At 31.7% G+C, this 19438-nt stretch overlaps 1 long non-coding RNA gene across 1 annotated transcript in view; it reads left to right on the top strand.

The window, feature by feature from the left end:
* The window catches only part of LOC139363629 (uncharacterized), a 67108-nt gene extending 54684 nt beyond the window's left edge, over positions 1-12424 (top strand). Inside the window, exon 3 of the long non-coding RNA XR_011624347.1 lies at positions 11959-12424. This is a non-coding gene — a long non-coding RNA (uncharacterized lncRNA). The remainder of the gene's footprint in view (positions 1-11958) is intronic.
* Positions 12425-19438: the final 7014 nt, after the last annotated feature.

Below are 19438 nucleotides of genomic sequence, written 5' to 3'. Positions count from 1 at the left end.
CTTCAGTGTAACAAAAAATGTCAAACAGGTTCATGGTGTCAAATGTATGTGCTAAATGTCCATACATAAGTTTTATGCCTATATCTAAATCAGGATTTATCCCATATAGTCTTTTAATATTTTATTTTGGTTAATTAATAAAAAAACAAAGGAAGAATGTACACATTTGTCTTCCAATGATCATCATCAAACAAAGTCTTTGTCATAATTACAAAAAAATTGTAAAGTCTTTGTCATAATTTCAAGATCATTTATCTCTGTATATAATGATAGTTATTAGGAAAATACAATACTTTTGAATCGAATAGTCTATCCACTAGAATATCTAAGTAGTTTTATTATAAGAAACTCTGCTAAGACACTTAATTCATGGGCACATTTTTAATAGAAATGGAAACATTTGCTTAATCTGCAAAATGATCTTACTGATCTCAGCACTATATATAACATGTAATCTTTCCATCTAATTTGTCCTTGCACATTTGCAAATTGCCAGTGGAAAATATTGCTTCCATTGAACTCCAAACTAAACAGAGTGCAAAACTTCCTCCTCCTCCAAATATATATAAAATTACAGTATCCTCAAATTAGTTTCTTTAAAATATATTGTTAAGGCTTCTGGTGTGACATTGAAGAAAAGTTCAGAATTTTCCCAGTTACGTATTTTCAGTCTTACAGAAGGAATTTTTGGATAGAAACTAAATACAGAAAGTTTATTTTAAAAATAATACCAGGGAGCTCATATCTTTAGACTTCAAAGCACATGTAAATGCTCTGAAAAGCAGCAGCAAAGCTTGCATAGAAGCCACGGGAAGGAATTAGAAAGAACAGGGAACAGATTAATCTACAGAAAGTCTGTAGAATTTGTTGCAGACAAACAAACAAACAACGACAACAAAAAAAAAAACCAAGGAGACAAACCTAACAAAAAACTTCTAGAAGGCATTCCCTGACATAGGCCCTGGGCCAGCAGTGGAAGTTCTCCTCTTGGGTGAGAAATTTAAAGAAAGTGAGAATAAATGAATATTTCAACAAACATGAAATATGAGGGGGGATCAATATGCTATTAGGGCAATGGAGAAAAAGAGGATTTTTTGTATCATGACAGCAAGCTGGTCAGGAGAGCAACTTTCTCCCCTGCTGCTACCAAAAGGGAACATGTTGCACATGGCCGTGTCACAGCAAGTCAAATTTCTATCAACAGTGAATGATGGAAAGAGGACATTTGTAGCACCTATAAAAGAATACTTCAAGAAAACAATTGAAAAATTAAAGCCAAATATCAAGGAAACACACAAAAAAAATATTTTTCATAAATTAAAACACCATCTTTATTGGATTAGGAAAAATGGATATCTATAGAAGAAAACATAGCCTTCTATAGAGAAGAGAGAGAAAAACTGAAAGCTGAGTGAAAAGAGCATTAAAAATATATTTTGAAGAAAACCTACCAGAAGACAAATTCCAACACTGAAGATCCACCATAGATGTAAGATACAACAAAGATAAAAGGAAAAAAATCTTTTATATGTATGTACATATACTTATATACCTATAAGAAGTTTCTACATGCTGTATAATTATAAGAAGTGTATGTGTCTGTAAAAGTGTACATATGTATATAAAAGTGTATGTATATATGTATATGTATTATAAGCACATACACATTTATACACTTATGTGTATACATACACATACATACATATACTTTTAAATACTTATACAAATATATATGTACACACACATATAAACACACACACATATACACCCAGATCGATTTCTAAAGAAATATATAATTTTAAGTATCTAGCAGAAGATTTCATGGAATTTCTACCAAGTTAAAAACACAATATTTAAATAACTTGGATGGAAAAGAAGAAAAATTTCAACATTTTAATTTATGAAATAAGCCCAATATTGATGATATAACAATCCAAATAGGACTGAATATAAAAGGAATCATAGCTATAATACTAACAAAAGTGGTCTATATAAAGTATTAATAAACAAAACCCAATACTGTATTATTGAATAAATCTATATTGTGTATTATGCAGAATAATTCCTATAATCCAGTGACTTTTATTTTAGCAATAGAAAATGGTTCGGTGTTATGTAAACTGGTGACCTAATTAATCATTACAATTAAATCAACTAGAGAAAATGTAAGTTGTGATAGATCAAGTTCAGAAATAGACATATATAAATGCATATAGGAAATTATATAACCTAGTAGTATTTTGAATGAAAGAAACAGTTGAACTACTCAATAAATGGCATTGAAATGACTGAAGTTATGGGGGAGAGTTGACTCCAGTTTACACAGGTATAAATTTTAAATGGGTTAAACACTGTTAAAACAACATTATAAAAATACTTCAAAACATGTATATTTTTAATTTTATAAATGCAACGTAAATTAGGGATGTGTAACTATATTACAAAATCCAGATACCATAATAGAAGGATTTAGAGACATGAAAGTATTACTAAAAACCAAAAGCAAAACAAACAAAAATAATAAACTGTCAATCAGAAATCAATAAACTACCAACTGGGAAACTATTTGCATATCACAGCACAGTAAGTGGGCTAATATCTCCATTTTATAAAATGCTCATAAAAATCCATACAAAAATGACTTAAATGAACATGAAATGGTAGATATTTAAGTAGACATTTCCCAGAAAGGGAAATACTAATAGCATTTAAACATATGAAAGATGCTTAGCCTCCTTCAGAATGAAAGCAATGTAGATATCAACTGAAGAGTAAAATGTTTTACCTATAGATTGACTATGATGCAGGACTTTTATAACATGGTTTCTTGAGGACTCGGGAACACCTACTAAAATAAATGTAAAGTTTTACACACTTTATAAAGAACATTTTGATATCAGCAAACAACATTACAATGTAAAAATTCTGAGGTCTAATAATTTAATTTCTAGAAATTCAGGCATATGTGAAAATTTGAAGTACAGTTGACCCTTGAACATTGAGATGGTTGGGGCACTAACCTGGTGCACTTGAAAATTTGAGTGTAATTTTTGACTTCCCAAAGACTTAATCACTAATAGCCTACTACGGACCAGAAACCTTACCAACAACATAAACAGTGGATTAAAATACATGTTGTATGTTATTTGTATTATACACTCTATTCTTAACAAAAAAATAAGTTAAAGAAAATAATGTTAATAAGAAAATCGTAAGGAAGAGAAAATATATTTACTACTCATCAGGTGGATGTGGGTCATGATAATGATCTTCATCTTCCTCGTCTTCATGCTGAGTAGGTCTGAGGAGGAGTAAGAGGAGGGGTTGATCTTGCTGTCTCAAGAGTGGCAGAGGTGGAAGAGGTAGAGGAAGTGGAAGGGAAGGCAGGGAAGGCAGTCACACTTGTAACTTTAATTTTAAAAATTCACATTTAAGTGGGCCTGTTCAGTTCCAACTTGTGTTGTTCAAGGGCCAACTGTATATTAAAGTTATTATGCATTGGCACAGAGCTGTTCATAGTGAAGTGTTGTATAAACTTAACTGTCAGTTCAGGATTGTCCAAATAAATTAGAGCACACCTGTACAATGGGATATATTTAGCAGAAAAATGAGCAAGTCCTTTCTATAGAAGCATCAATAGACATTTAATGTGAATAAAGAATGGTGTTGAGTATATATAGTATAATATTAGTTTGGTAACATAAGCAAAATATTTGTAAAAACATTTGCTTCCCAATAACATGATTATATTTTGAGTAATAGTTGTACTGAGTGGACTAAGGATGATTTTCACCGAATAACCATATATATTTAGGTTGTGTTTAATGGTTTAACTACTCAAAAAGTAAATAACGTTATATTAAGGGCAACTTATTCCAACGAGCAGGATTAAAAATATTTTGAACAAAAATATTATAACTTAAATATTATCTACTTATTAAGAGACAAAGTAAATGCCTATAATATTCCACTGTACTCTAATGTTTTGTTTGGACCAAAGATGGAAATAATTTAAAAAGCAGTATCTTTAAAAAAAAAATCTTAGTCTAATAAAGTACACTTAACGATGTGCTGCTTAAACTCCATCACTTCAAGTTTTACCTGTAAAGTCATCTAATTAATACTTAAAGTTAGAGGGGGAAGAGAAATAAGTAGCTATTCATCTGAATACATTACAGTTGAATTACAGTTGATCTTTAAATAACATGGGGTTCAACTACACCATTCCACTGATATGAGATTTTCCTCATCCTCTGTCATCCCTAAGACAGCAAGGCCAACTATTCTCCTTCCTCAGCCTACTCAGTGTGAAGACAATGTGGATTGAGACTTTTATGATAATCCATTCCTACTTTATGAAAAACACATATATATTTTCTCTTTCTTATGATTTTAACATTTTCTTTTCTTTAACTTACTTTACTATTAAAAACACAGTTATATATATATCATATAAAATATGTGCTAATTGACTGCATATGTCATTGTTAAGACTTCTGGTCAACAGAAGGCTATTAGAAGTTAAATTTTCGGGGAATCGAAAGCTTTATGGGGATTTTCAACTGCCCCTGGGATGGTGCTCTTAACTCTAGAGTTCTTCAAGTGTCAACTGTATTCTTGCGTATTCTGTTAGAGCCGTAAGGTGTCCAATTTAGAATAGTAGGAGTTGGTACAAACTTTTCTATTTGGTTCACCATGAGTAATCAGCCAGTAGTTAAATACTGATTATAAAAATGTCCATTGTGTGTGTGTGTGTGTGTGTGTGTATGCATGTGTGTATGTGTGCACACGTGCAGGTATTGGATACTTTTTATTACTATTAATAGATGTAAAGACTCCTCCTTGTTTTACTGAGACTGTTAATTTATGAATTTACTATGTACTATGTATATTTCATTATTTCATTGTAAAGTTTGATATAAACATCTCTTTCATGATGCTTGTGAGGTTATTCCAGAAAGAGGCCATGACTTTTTTCATCAGTATGACTTTATCATTTTACAGAGTGAATGACAACAATAATTTGTTGAACAAATGCATTGATATGAGATCTACTTCATAAAAATGCAAATGAATGGATGATGGAAATTAGAAGAAATCATATTGAAAATTATGACTGTGACTCTTCCAGCTTATCTACATTTTTTGCTTCAGAATAATTCTTACTTTTCTATTAGTGTCATAGAAATTATAAAGGGTCTAGTCCAAAATGCTTATCTGATATCTATTATCCAACAACAGGAGGCCTTGAAGCTATGTATTTTTAATTACTTTATAATTACATATATTTCATGATGGAATTCAAATTGAGAAACATGTTTCTCTCGTGGATACAAAAAGTCTTATCATTGCCAAGGTGCAGCCATTTCTGACAATTAAAGTTCTTTATATCAAGAACTGTTTTCATTTTCCAAGATGCTGAGAGGGACAAAACATTAATTCAAGTGTTTTTCTTATTTTTTATTACATTCATGGACTTGTTGAGATGAAAGTTAGAAAAGAGGTAAAGAATAACTTTCATCAGAGATTTAGGAAGAAGACTCAGATATGTAGGAAAACATTAACATAGTGCTTAAGTCAAAGAGAGCACATCACCCTCACACATAGCTTTAGTTTTGGGGATTTGATATGGTTTGACTCTGTGTCCCCACCCAAATCTCATCTTGAATCGTAATCTCCATAATCACCATCTGTTGAGGACAGTACCTGGTGCGAGGTGACTGGATCATGGAGACAGTTTTCCCCACGCTCACTCATGATAGTGAGTGAGTTCTCACTAGATCTGATGGTTTTATAAGTGTTTCACAGTTCCTCCTATGCTCTCTCTCTCTTTCTGTCTCTCATTCTTGCTCTCTTGCCTGCTGCCATTAAGATATACCTGATTCCCTTCCACCATGATTGTAAGTGTCCTGAGGCCTCCCCATCTATGCTCAAGGAACTGTGAGTCAATTAAACCTCTTTTCATTATAAATTTCCCATTCTCTGGCAGTTCTTTATAGCAGTGTGTAAACAGACTAATACATGATTGATATAAATACAAATAAAATACCCATTTGCCATACAGCCTCTCCCAATCCTGTGACTCTGACAACTCTCAGAGACAACTCTGATTCAACTAAGCAAGCTTACACCGACTACACCTATATTACAAAATGCTTCCAATTCTGTCTCACTCTAAATGTAAAAGTACATCTATCTAAAGTCTCCTTTCTATATCTAATATACCTAACCTGAAAGTATGTGAAATTATGAGAAAGGCAATGAATTAATTTCAATATCTGTTCTTTTCTCTACATTATTTAAGCACACCATTTAACATTCCAATAAGCTATCGAATTATTTGTCAATTTCAATAATAAAACGTTTCTAGACTTTTAAAAAACTCAGATGTTATAGTATAGCCATCCTTTTTTACTGTTCTTTCAAAATTGTTTTTTCAGTAAAAGTCATTAAAAAAGTTAATTGTAATAAACATTAAAACACAATTTTAAAGTATTTATTATGTACCTGGTACTGTGCCTTATAATTTATGGAAATTATCTAACTTAATTATTACAACCCTTTGAAATAGTTATTAGTATTGTTCAGTTTTACAGAAGAGGACATCAGGCTCTGATTAATTACCTTCCATTCTCACTTGAGCCAATTCCATTCCAACACTTCAAAAAAAAAAAAAAAAAAAACTATTATATTATTGCCAGTGTTACAAATAAAATCCCCTTTGAAAATCTAATGTAAAATTTTAATTTACTTTCTGCCTGATCTTCCTATAGCACTGAATCTTCCTACTACCATTTACCTAGAAACGGTTCCTTTATTTCAGGGACAACATACTTTCTCTTCTCTCTCCTGTTTCACTTGCAGGTCCTTCTTACTTTATTCGGAAACTAGTCACGCAGTCTCCAACCACAAAACTTTGAAATGCTCCGCATTTTAGTTTGAGGTCTCTTTGTTTATTGTTAAGATTCACTCTCCTGGTTCCTAAATCCTGTCTCATGGCTTTAAATATCATATATGTACTGATAACTAAAAAAAAAAAAAATGCATCTCCAGTCATGGCCGCTATTTTAAAATCCAGAGTCATGTTTAATTAACAATTCAACATTTTTCCTTGAACATATAGTACGGTAGACAATCTCAAATTAATATGCTCCAATCTGAGCTCAATCTAACCTTTTCATAGTTCGGTCACCCCCTTCAGATTTGCTTTTATTCAAGGGTTCCATATTTTATAAAAACAAACATATAAAATTATTTGCAAAGAGCCTCTATCCTAAAAGGAAGTGAGAATGTATGACTCTTTTGCTCTCTGGTTTCTCATCTCACTCAGAAAACACATATACTATCCTTTGTGCACCAAATAGCACAATCTTTAAAAGTAAAGGTTTGTATTTCATTTTGTATGTATTTCCTTCAAATACCTATTTCTGGTTACTACAAACCACAGATTACTAGAGACTTTTCAGCATAATAAGAAACAAACTAAATATTATAATAAATAATATTCTGAAATAAGGAAAGACGTCTGATGAATCTTACCATTTTCAGGAAATCCACCTAGAATCCCATTCTCACAGTATTGCAACTCCCTCATTCTTCCTTCAGCCGGTCACTGTGTACCTAGTCTTTTCAGTCTCTCTACCAACAACAACAACAAAAGATTTCCTCAGGAATGATTCTAATAGAGGAGTCGTAGTTAGATGAACCAAAGCTTCAAATTCTACATTTTCATATATATACATATATATTTAACTTTAACAATAAAAATCCGATAGACTTTAATGCTCTTATACTTTATAATTCATTTAGGAAAAGAAGGACCACGTTTGCAGCTACTCCTGCTAAGTTACCAAGTGTTTTTTTCAATACTAATCTTCACAATTCGTATTCAAATACTAAGAATCTCTAATCCCTTTTAAAATACATGTATATTTCCAATAATTTGATATAAGCTCTCAAAAAGTCATTACATTTTGAGAGTATAATTGAAACAACCTAAACATTAATGCCAAGTAATGACTATAATAGTTCACACTTATTAAATAGTTAATACGTATGTGGAAGGCATTGTTACATGTATGCTTATACACACAAACATATACACGTGTGTGTATAAAATCTCAGTGAATCCCCACAAGAATTATTAGAACTAGTAATTAGACCCAGTTGTTCTAATTCTGTAACCTGTCATCTTAAACCACTATAGACTAAAACTTAAAAGCTATCATTTTCAAAGATAATTTTGAAACTTGCATTGGGCAAGTAGTAAATAACTGTGCTCCTTGGTTCCCTCATCTGTCACATGGGTAGAACTTACACTATTACATGAAGATTTGAGTAGTTAATACATAGAATATTTTAGTATTTATAGATGTAGAATGTAAAAGAGAATTAATAAGTTTTAAGGACAAAAATTGAGAGGAAAAAATAGTCTCATTTTCAAGCCTGCTAAACATAAGATGTTTCTTAAATTTAATTTATACAGGCAGGGTAAGTGGGCATGCTAAAAATTAAGCACCTTTGATTTGAGATTTTAGAAAGGGTAAATTGTTGTTATTTAGAGAATTGCAATGTATTTTTATTTGTGAGCAGGAGGTCATGGTGTTACTTAGAAACAGTGACAAGAAAGTTTTTTTGGCTATTAAAAATGGAAATGGAAAAAAAGAAAGAAAGAAAAGCCAAGAGTAATCATTTAACTCCAACAAGCAGTTTTTAGAAAATATTTTATTTGATTATCAGCTTCAATTTGAAAGGTTGTATATCTGATAAACATAACACAAAGAAAAAGCTTGATAATTAACAAAATACTCTATAGTATTTCTTTTTTCATCTTTGTCCAAGTCAGATTCTTGCAAGCACTGGGAAATTAGTGTTTATTCAAGATTTAATGACAATGTTAATGCCACTGTCAATCTGGATTCTTTAGCTAGAAAGGCAAATCTGATTTACATTAACCTGAACACCTTAATAACTAATTAAAATCTCAGCCTCTTGGCTAAGTTTTTAGACATTTATTTTGTTTAACTCAGCAACAAAATATTATTAGTCACTTTCTTTTGAGAAAGGTGAGTCTAATTTATTGGTACTATTAGGGCATTTTATAATCTGCAACCCAATCAGCCTTAACAAAAGATTTTATACTCAGCATGACTCAAATATTTTACACAATAACTTACTGAAAAATAATGCCTGCCATTGCATTTCTGCTCTAACATACTGCAGTGATTTTGTGTTTGCACATATTTATCCAGGTCATAGGTTTGCTTGAAAAAATGTAAAACAAAGAATGCATATAGATTGTTAAAGAAATTCTCCCAAGTTTGTTCACACATATTAGATCCTAAAAACGAAATAGGTTAGTGTATTTTTTTCTGAACTGAAATAGATTAACAGAATATATTAACTGAAATAACTTTGTCCTATTATTTATAATTCTTATTAGACACATGAAATTGAGCCTATGTCTGAGTAGGAAGACTCTATAAAGCACATCAACAAGTATACAATATAATTTTCTTTAATTTTGATCTGAAAGACTTAATAGAAAGACTGAAATTCTGTTAAAAAATTGATTACATTCTACTGGATTTGGCAAATATGTAGCATCAGTAATAAAGTATTTAATCATCATTTATTGTGTTTAGTGTATGATTTATTATATATCTACTTTTTATACCCCTCAAAGTATTTGCAAAATTAATAGAATTTTCTTGAGAATATAGTGACTCTCCTCAAAATCCACTTAATAAATTGATAGCCTCAAATTTATATTTCATCTACTCTTCCAAAATAATTATCTGTAAATCACAGAATTCAAGGAAAGAGATAGTTTACAAAAGGAAGTATGACTTCTCATGTTAAAGGCTGTTGAGAGCCCCGGTAAAGTTATGAATGGTTGTATACATGTAACACTCTTAGAAATCATGATTTTCATAAAGTGTCACTTCAGCACAATTACCAGGTCAAAATCAACATGGAAAAAATGGGGGTTATAGGTTGACAAATCTGTTGGTTTGTTTATTGAATTTTTAAATTACATAGCTACTGTAGTTTTCTTTAGTCATATATTCATATTACACTGTGTGTCGGGCAGCTATTTTGGTGTGGCATATACAGTGATGATACAGTGATGAGCAAATGTAGATATAAGCAGCATAGAGTTTCACGTGGAAGGCTGCCATCAACCTAGAATTTTCCCAATTTTGAATTGTACTTGTACTGAGAGCTAGATACAGTGCTGAAAGAATTTATAACAGGGCTATCATGTTGCCAGATTCCAGGAAGTTTCCTCTGAAGAAGCGTATATTTTAAAAGAGTTTTTAGTTAAATATGGTGGTACCTGAAGAAAGTTTAAGTATATCAGTATGTACGAAAAGTGAACTTCTTAAGGTACATGAGAAACAGGTGCTTTGTAATAACAAAAGTGAGGATAGTTTTCAAAATCCGTTGGTTTTAAATTTAGTATTTTGAATGTGAAACCATTAAAATATTAAATTACTGGCTTTCTCTAAAATACCTGTTGAGAGTGAGTATGTGTTTGATGATGGTGGTGAAAAGAGGAATTCTGATAGTATTTGAGGAAAATACAGAAAAATTAGTATGATTTTGCAGGCAGTGGGAAAGGGGAGGTCAAAGACACTCTGTGGTATTGCTGATAGTTTTGTAGATCTGTTTGAGAGTGTCATCAATCATTGCAAGCAAATGTAATAGATAAAATGATGCCATAGAGTCAGAGACACAATGAAGGAACTAAAACAACATAAAGAATATAGAAAGTTATGGATTTAATGACACAGATGAGTTTTTTCCCCAGCATGATAGGTATCTAGAACTCAGAGCTTATTTTCTGATACAAGTTTGATATTTTATGATAATACATATCTGAAAAAACTACATTTTAATCAGCATAAACATATAATAGCAATTATTTTTTGAGTTAAGTGATATAATTATATTTCCTTTAAATAATTATTTCCATTTCTTTAGAGTTGATATTTGTCTCATATTTTTATCTTCTTTGGTGTATTCAGACCTATAGATAATCTTTCTGCCCCTCCGGTACATTTGTACATCTCCAATTAATCTTGTATTCTAAATGGCTAAATATAATTTTTATCTTTTTTCATGAGGCAGCTTTCAGGGAGCCTTACCTTTCCTTAATTGAATCAGGACTCTATTTTCAGCAACTTTTGGTACATTTGGTACTCCTGGATTCTCCATTGCCTCTCTTCCATTGGATTCATACTTAGGAAATCCTATGTTTTGTCTTGCGCTTATTCCCCTATTTTGCTGAGATATGTTTTCGCAGTAAGTTAATCGGGGTACATACAATAATAATTTTTTAGGTCTGTCAGTCTAAAGCTATCCATTGGAATTCTAGTTGATTCAAGAGCTTTGTTGAAGGTGCATCTTCAACAAAGAAGGACTCTTCTTTGGGGTGTGTGTGTGAGAGAGAGAGAGAAAGAGAGAGAGAATCACTTAACCATGTAATTATAGTTCTATTCTAGGATTCTCTGCTTTGTTCCACTAATCTATCTATCCTTACTCAAATTTAACTCTGTTTTTATAATGTCTTAAAACATATATTGTAAGCCCTTCATATTTGTACTACTTTTAAAAGATCATTTTGTAATTATGAGTCTATTTCTATATATTTAATACATTGTAGAATCAACTTGTCAATTCATGGAAGAAACAGTTTGCTGAGATTATGACTAGAATTGCACTAAGTCTTCAGGTCCATTTGGGAAACTGCAAGGAAGAAAAGACATTCCCGGGATGAAATTTAATCAAGAAATGCCCAATATTTTCTGAGTTAAATTTCAGAATTTCCAGTAACCCCTTTCTCATTTCCATTTCCCCATTTTTGAACAAAAATTTCTGTAACAGTTAGGTATGCATTTCCTTCTAGGTTGTATGTAGGATAGGGGCAGTAAATTTGACTTTATAATTTCACAGATCTAAAGATGGACAGAATGTACTCAAGGACCTGTGCTCAAGAAATATCAGCAGAGCATCCTCAGGAAGCCTGATGCCCTATGCTTCATGCCTTTCCCATTGACAAAATACACCCACCTCCCAAGGCATTCAAGAGTCCCATCCTATTACAGCATCATCTCAAAGTTGCATGGATTTTTCAGTCTCTTTGAATTATATAGACGGGATTAGACTTTAAAATTAGACTTTAACTTCCCATAACAATATTGAATCTAAGGTTGTGACTCTTCGAAAAGGTATGTGAAGTTTATATGGCCATTGGGATGGCTTGGTTTTAGCTTGTTTATCCCAAACTCTTTAGCAGTCAATAATATAGTGGCTCTCCACCCCTAATTTGAAAAATGAATATTGAAAGAACTTGTTAATCATACTTCGATTTTTAAAGTGATATATTCTTTATGCTTTTGTCATTATATATAAACATAGAAATATTATATATTATATACGATAGCAAAATATGTGTGTGTGTACATCATACATATATATGATACTGACTTAGTCCATGTATATATACACATATATATGTATACATATATACATATATACACATATATACATATGTATACATATATACACACATATATGTGTATATACATATATACATCATACATATATATGATACTGACTTGGTCCACTTGTTTTGCTATAAAGGAATACCTGAGACTGGTTAATTTATAAAGAAAAGATATTTATTTGGCTTGCAGTTCTGCAGGCTCTATGAAAAGCATGGCATCAGCATCTGCTTCTGGTGAGGTCCTCAGGCTGCTTCTGTTCATGGGAGAAGGTGAAGGGGAGTAGGTGTGTGCAGAGATCCCATGGTGAGAGGAAGACAGCAAGAAAGGGAGAAGATAGCAAAACAGGGAGAAAGAACGCGCCAGGCTCGTTTTAACTATCAGCTCTCATGGGAACTAATAGAGCAAGAACTCACTCACTACCTTGAGATCAGCACCAAGCGTTCATAAGGGATCCCCTCCCATGATCCAACCATTCGGCCCCAATCCCAACATTGAGGATCAAAACTCAACATGAGATTTCGAAGGGTTAAATATCTAAACCATACCAAATACTTGCTCAAGTTTTAGTCATTATTTTTAAACAAAGATTATGCTTTATCTTCTCTATTACATCATTCACATATATAAATGGAATTTTTATAATAATGTGAATAGGAATTCAGAATGAAAATAGCTTAAATAAATGCCCTAAAAACATTTTCTTTTAAATATGCCATGAGACTACAATGAAGAGCCTCACAATGTTTATTGTTATTCACAGAAAGTCAAATTTTAAGATTTTCTCAGTTTATTTATTTTAAATTTTCACATTCATAATAGTAATTTGTTTTAAATGTTTATTGCCATGAGATAATGATTAAAACTGTAAACTAATGAACAAATGAAAAAATAACAGCTATGTGCTCATAAGACTAGCATATTTATCAAATTAAATTTGGAGAACAAACATATAAATGAATGAAAAATATGTTACTATATTAGAGTCATTTTGGTTTTTATTTTAAAACAAAATCAAAATGCAAATCAAAATGTACTTTTGAAATGGACTTTTTTTTCAATATTAGATTCACATGGAGAATATTAACTTTGCCCAAAATGGAACAATATTAGGTTTTAAAAATAATTTTCCTAAAGAAACTGAAAACAATACATTTATTTGGCTATTAATTTGCCTAAGGATAAATTCTTGGTTTTGCTTTTATTATTAAAAAAGTTAATCTATTCTGCATTCCTCTTTAGGGTTTCAAAAACAATTCCAAAATGAAGTCTAAGTTTTTCTGCCTCATGCTCATTAAAAGCAGTGAAACCTCTGACTGTTTTATGAAAAAGTTATTTAAGAGTTAGGAAGCTGCAAGCCAGTTAAAATGCTTTGCTTAAATGTTTTGAAGACTCTCAGTTAAGATAGTTCTAATGTTACATGAAGCTCTGTTTAGAACTTATTGGTTGTTTAGAAGGAAGAAGTAGGAAAATATCAGTGCAAAGGAAATAGCTGTAATGGAAAAAAAGGTACCTTTCTCCCTAAGGCTTAGAGACTCTTACACCATTTCCCAAGCCTTCTTAAAACAGATTTCCTCCAAAACGAAAGGCAAATCTCTCTTATAATGCCACACAGAAGATAAAAAACAATTTATAAAATCTAAACCCAAAAGTGAACTTAAAACACTAAATTCTCTACATAAATACACAATGCCATCCATGGTCTTAATTTGATTCACGTATTGTTGTTTATATTGTATTTGCTCTATATTTATAGCCTACTGCTCAGTCGCACCGAAACACATTGTGTTGTGACTATATGCTTTAGTATTTTTTTAACTATGTCTTTGAAAATAAAGAGCTACCATATTTCCACTTTCTCCTAAATTTCTAAAATTTTAACAGAGTTTCATGGATACAAAGTCAGTCAGTGAATGGGCATAAAATGCCTGATTAATTTCTTAAAACTGTATAAAATTTGTTACATATCTTCATATAAGTGTTCTCAAGAAAGTTTTCTTAAGCTCCTTTAAATTGTTAAAGAGTTCCTAAAACACAAAATCGTTACCACCAACTTACATTTGTTTATTAAGTTTCAAATCTGTAGAATGTATATTAAGCACATTTTGGTTTAATAAAAATATTTATTTATCACCACATTATTCTCAGAGCTAGCATATCACATGATACATGGGAGTGCTTAGTATGTATTTATTGAATGTTTAAATAAACAAACAAACAAACCCAACAGTTTTGGACGCTGAAGCCTAAATAAGTTAACTCAATTGCTCAAGCTCACTGAAGCCATCATGTACAAGTTAAAACATGCATTTCCGGTCTGTCTGATATAATCACCAAATGGGAATATTTAATGCTCCAAAGTACTAAAAAACATTTGAGACTTCAACATGTCTCTTGTGTTGCTTTCACAAAGAAATATTCTCTGGCCTCTACCTTTTCCCCCACCTGAGTTAGCTTATCCCTTTACCTTCGCAAACCTCCATCACAACATAATCTTTTGCAACTTGCAATAGTTTTTGCTAATCCACATGGTATAAATACTTCTACCAAGGCTGATTTTCAGCTATTGGTGTGATGTCATGGGACACAGAGTTCAGAAGAAAAGAACATGGTGGGTTCAATCCAATTGATAGTAGCTGGCTGTAGCACCTAAGTTCAGTCTTCCTGATTTCCACCAATGGACTGGTATGACTTGATTCTCCAATAGGTTAGTACTTTACTTAATTCAAAATAGATATTTATTAATTGGGTGAGAGTATGAAGTAGGTAAATTTTAAGGCATATTTCTCATACTTAAAAAAAGAAATAATAGAAGGTGTGTCAGGACATTTAGCTTTAAATATCAATTTTGTGTGTATGTAGTAGGCTTAATTCAAAAGATGTCACAAGATTCTTGACTAGGGCGTATTCTTTGAAACACTACTCTAGACACTACTGTAAAGGGACACTGAAGATGAAAAGATAAATTAACATTTAAAATTAGATAACATTAAAATAGGCAGACTATGCTGGCTTATTCAGGTGAACTCAAAGAAATCACACACTGGTAAAAGCAGAAAAGGAAAACAGAAGAGTCAACCAGAAATATAAAAAGCATATGAAAGAATTAAGGAGTAATCAATAGTCTTAAATATGGGCTACCCAGAGGATACAAACAGTCTTTAAAAGAATAATCCTCTTCAGTGTCAGCAAGGAAATATAGACCCCAGTGCTAAAACTGCATGAAAATGAATTTGGCCAACCCCCTGAATGAGACTGGAAGTAGATTCTCCCTAGAGTCCCCAGATAAGAGCTTCAAATGACTGACACCAAACTCTGACACACAAAATTGTAGGACAATAAACAAGTGTTGTTTTAAGTTGCTACATTTGTGGTAAATTCATTGCAGCAGTTATAGAAGAGCAATATAGTGGGTATGGAGAGACAAAGCTTGCTGTAATGCCTTTGAAAGTTGTATAGAGAAGTGACAAAGTGAAAAATACATACCTGGATTTCACTAGGGCTGGCAGTCCAAGCCTTCAGCAGCAGGAGGAGCAGCTGCATGTAAAGCCAAATTTCCTTTTCTTTTATGAAGTAGTAATCGTGAGTCATTTTTGGATGAGGCTGAAGACGAATATTCTGCGTCCTATAAAAGCAAATTCTTTGCTTTTACCAAGCTAATATGTTGCACCTCTCCCCACTCAAGTTTTTCCTTTGAAAAATTATTAAACTAATTTCAGTCTTCATTTGCAAATTAAAGTTACTTATCTACCTTGGTTGTTTAAAGAATAGACTGTTAAGATTTGTATTCAGTCCACTGGTCATACACTGAAACTAAATAAGGTAAAACATAAAATGACATGCATAATGAGTGAAACACAAGATAATCATCTTAATGTGAGATGGGGAGAGTTGTTTATTTTCTTCTGATATTTTAAAATATTATGCTTAATTAGATTTTAAATTGCTAATGTGGATCTTATGTATTCATGCAGATAGATATAAACAAGAACAGCCATAGAAAGACATACACATATTTTGGGTTTTTAAAAGACAAAACAAGAATCTTATATCCCTTAAAATATATCACCTACCATATACATGGTAATTATGGTAAGTAAAACTTTATGTTTCAATTAGGATTGCCAAAATTAAAATATAACTAGGAAATATTTTATAATAAAGTATGAACCAATCTTTTTTTTAAAAAGTAACTTTATAGAAGGGATTAGAGTCAAACGAGCATAAAACCGGAATACCAGATATTCCTATTAAGTAATATCTTTGGAATATTTATTCATAAATATACATTGACTGATAGATTAACAAGTTGTTACTAGGATTTCTGCACTGAAATTCTAGGATGCTGGCTACTGAAGTGATAGCTTTATTTTCTATTCTCAATAATATTACTGTTTAATTAGAGAAGACTGACTAATGCACATGAGATAATTAGCAAGTAATGAAAAGCAGTATGAATTCATGTGATAAATGTGGAACCAACTTTATTCAAGAGCACTACTTTTTGTAAAACTAATAATATAAACACTCTTTGAAGAAAAACAAAAAAACAAAAACAAAAACAAAACCGAAAAACAGCAAATGACCAAAGGAGAGGAGATATATGTAACTATTATAATTTTTGGCATAAATAAGTTCTTATCATAGCTTCTTCACTTTGTTTTTAAGTTTCTGAGCCCCTTCTGTTAGAACTAGTATGACAGTAATTACTATTTTTATTCTCTGTACTGTCTTGTTCTGAATGTTCATATGGATTTTTAGACTTCTGTTTATATAACATTTTATTCTCTCTGAGAAAAAAATAGGTTTCATTACTAAAAAGAAATTTTATGCAATGATTAGGTTTTCAAAAACACTGTTCAGAGTTGTCCTTGTATTTTCAACAAATTAATCAGTTTCTACTCAAAGAGAGAAACCTCTATTATTCACATACAATCAGATCAAGTATAATTGTAAGGTGACTCTGGAAAGAAAGTCACACATCTTCTAGATTGCAGGATATGTAAAACAGGCTCTGATGCTTACCATAATGAATAAAAGACATAGGTAATAATTTGTTTTTAATTTTTGTTCCATAACATGACGAATGGCTGATAGAAAACATAACATTTCTTTTGGTTTATCAGGGACAAAATAACTAGAACAATATATAATAGCCTTAATTTTAAAAATATCTAATAACAGCCATTCTTACTTTATGGTTTTTCTTCTTACCCATCTTCATTCTTTTGATTTACTCCAGAACGAAATCTATCAAGCGCAAGAGGCACTCATATCCCTATTTTGGTTTGATTACATTTTAATTATCCCTTGATTCCCTGTTTGCCACAAAATCTGTGAATTATAATTTGGCTTTTCATTTAGTTTTCTCTCTAGGGAGAAAATATCCTGACCAGAAGAAGTCTTTATTTAGTGCTGTTGGCAGTTGTATTTAATATCAATGCTCCCCCAATTAACTTTCTGGCACAGAAGTTGTTCTATCTTAAATTGGGTTTATAGAAGATACTATTATTAACTTTATTCAATCTTGAGAATTAAAATAATCATATCTTTGGTTTTATTAATGTAAGAAACAAACATTTGAATATAATATACTTAAGGGTTTTATTCCAGTCCTGCCAAATAAACAGATGACCCTCTTCCGATGGCACTCCTTTTTCTTGAATTTACATTTTAAACAAAATATAAACTTTTAAAAAAATTTTCCAAACCTGCACCTTCCTAGTCTCTGCTTCAGGAATATTATCATTTGCTTAAATACTTAAGTCATTACAACGGTTAACTTGATTTCTCTTTTCTATTTAAAACTATATTCAATGTATTAATTATGTCCATTGTGACATAATTTAGCATTAATTTGTCCATTTCTGTTTGTTTATTCTGCCATCATGCTAATTCATGCCAAAAGCATCTTTCCATTAGAGACTATATCAACATCCTAAGAGGCGTTAAATTTCCATTTTTGTACATACTCATTTTCATTTTCTATACAATTCTGAAAATGTGTTCTTAAAAATTATAGGCATGAGCGTTGTCTCACGCCTATAATTCTTACACTCGGGAGGCCAAAGCAGGGACATTGCTTAAGGCCAGGAAATTAATACAAGACTGGACAGGATCCAGTCTCTACAAAATTAAAAACAAAATAGCTGGGTATGGTGGCTCACGCCTGTAGTCCTATCTATTAGAGAGGCTGAGGAGGGAGGATCACTTAAACCCAGGAGTTTGAGGCTACAGTGACATAGGATCTTGCCACTGCACTCCAACCTGTGCTACAAAGTAAAACACTGTCTCTAAAGGATAAAATAAAAATGCAAAACTTAAAATGACACACTTCTGATTACCCAATGGTATCTCACTGGAAATTGAATAAAACCCGTTATGCTCAGCATGCCTGTTTCAGTCTGTTTTGGTTACTGTGATAAAACATTATAGACTGAGTGGTATGGAAGCAACAGAAATGCATTTCTCACAGTTTTGGAGACTGGGAAGTCCAAGATTAAGGCACCAGCAGATTCTCTGTCGGGTGCGGGCCTACTTTCTAGTGCATAGATAATGCCTTCTTATGTGTCTTTACATAGGGAAAGGAGTGATGGATTATTGTAGGGTGTCTTTCATAAGCCCACTAATCGTAAGGATTCCCTTCTCATGACCTAATCATCTTCCAAAATTTCCATCTCCTGATACCGTAACCTTAGGTATTAGAATTTTAACGCATGAATTTTAAGGGGACACAAAGATTCAAATCATAGCAATACTCTAAAAAGACTTCTTTAACTTTGCAAATATATCTCTTTGCTTAATTTGCATTAGTTTTACTAGATATTTTATCCTTTAAATTGCCAAATATTTTTATACCACAGGTTTTTGTAATATTCCCCCTATCTAGCAGAAATTTCCCTTATAATTTTTTTTTTTTAGCTCAGAGG

This window comes from Macaca nemestrina, chromosome 6 (genome assembly GCF_043159975.1).
Source record: "Macaca nemestrina isolate mMacNem1 chromosome 6, mMacNem.hap1, whole genome shotgun sequence".
Lineage (NCBI taxonomy): Eukaryota > Metazoa > Chordata > Mammalia > Primates > Cercopithecidae > Macaca > Macaca nemestrina.
This window is presented reverse-complemented; position numbering and strand designations above follow the sequence as displayed.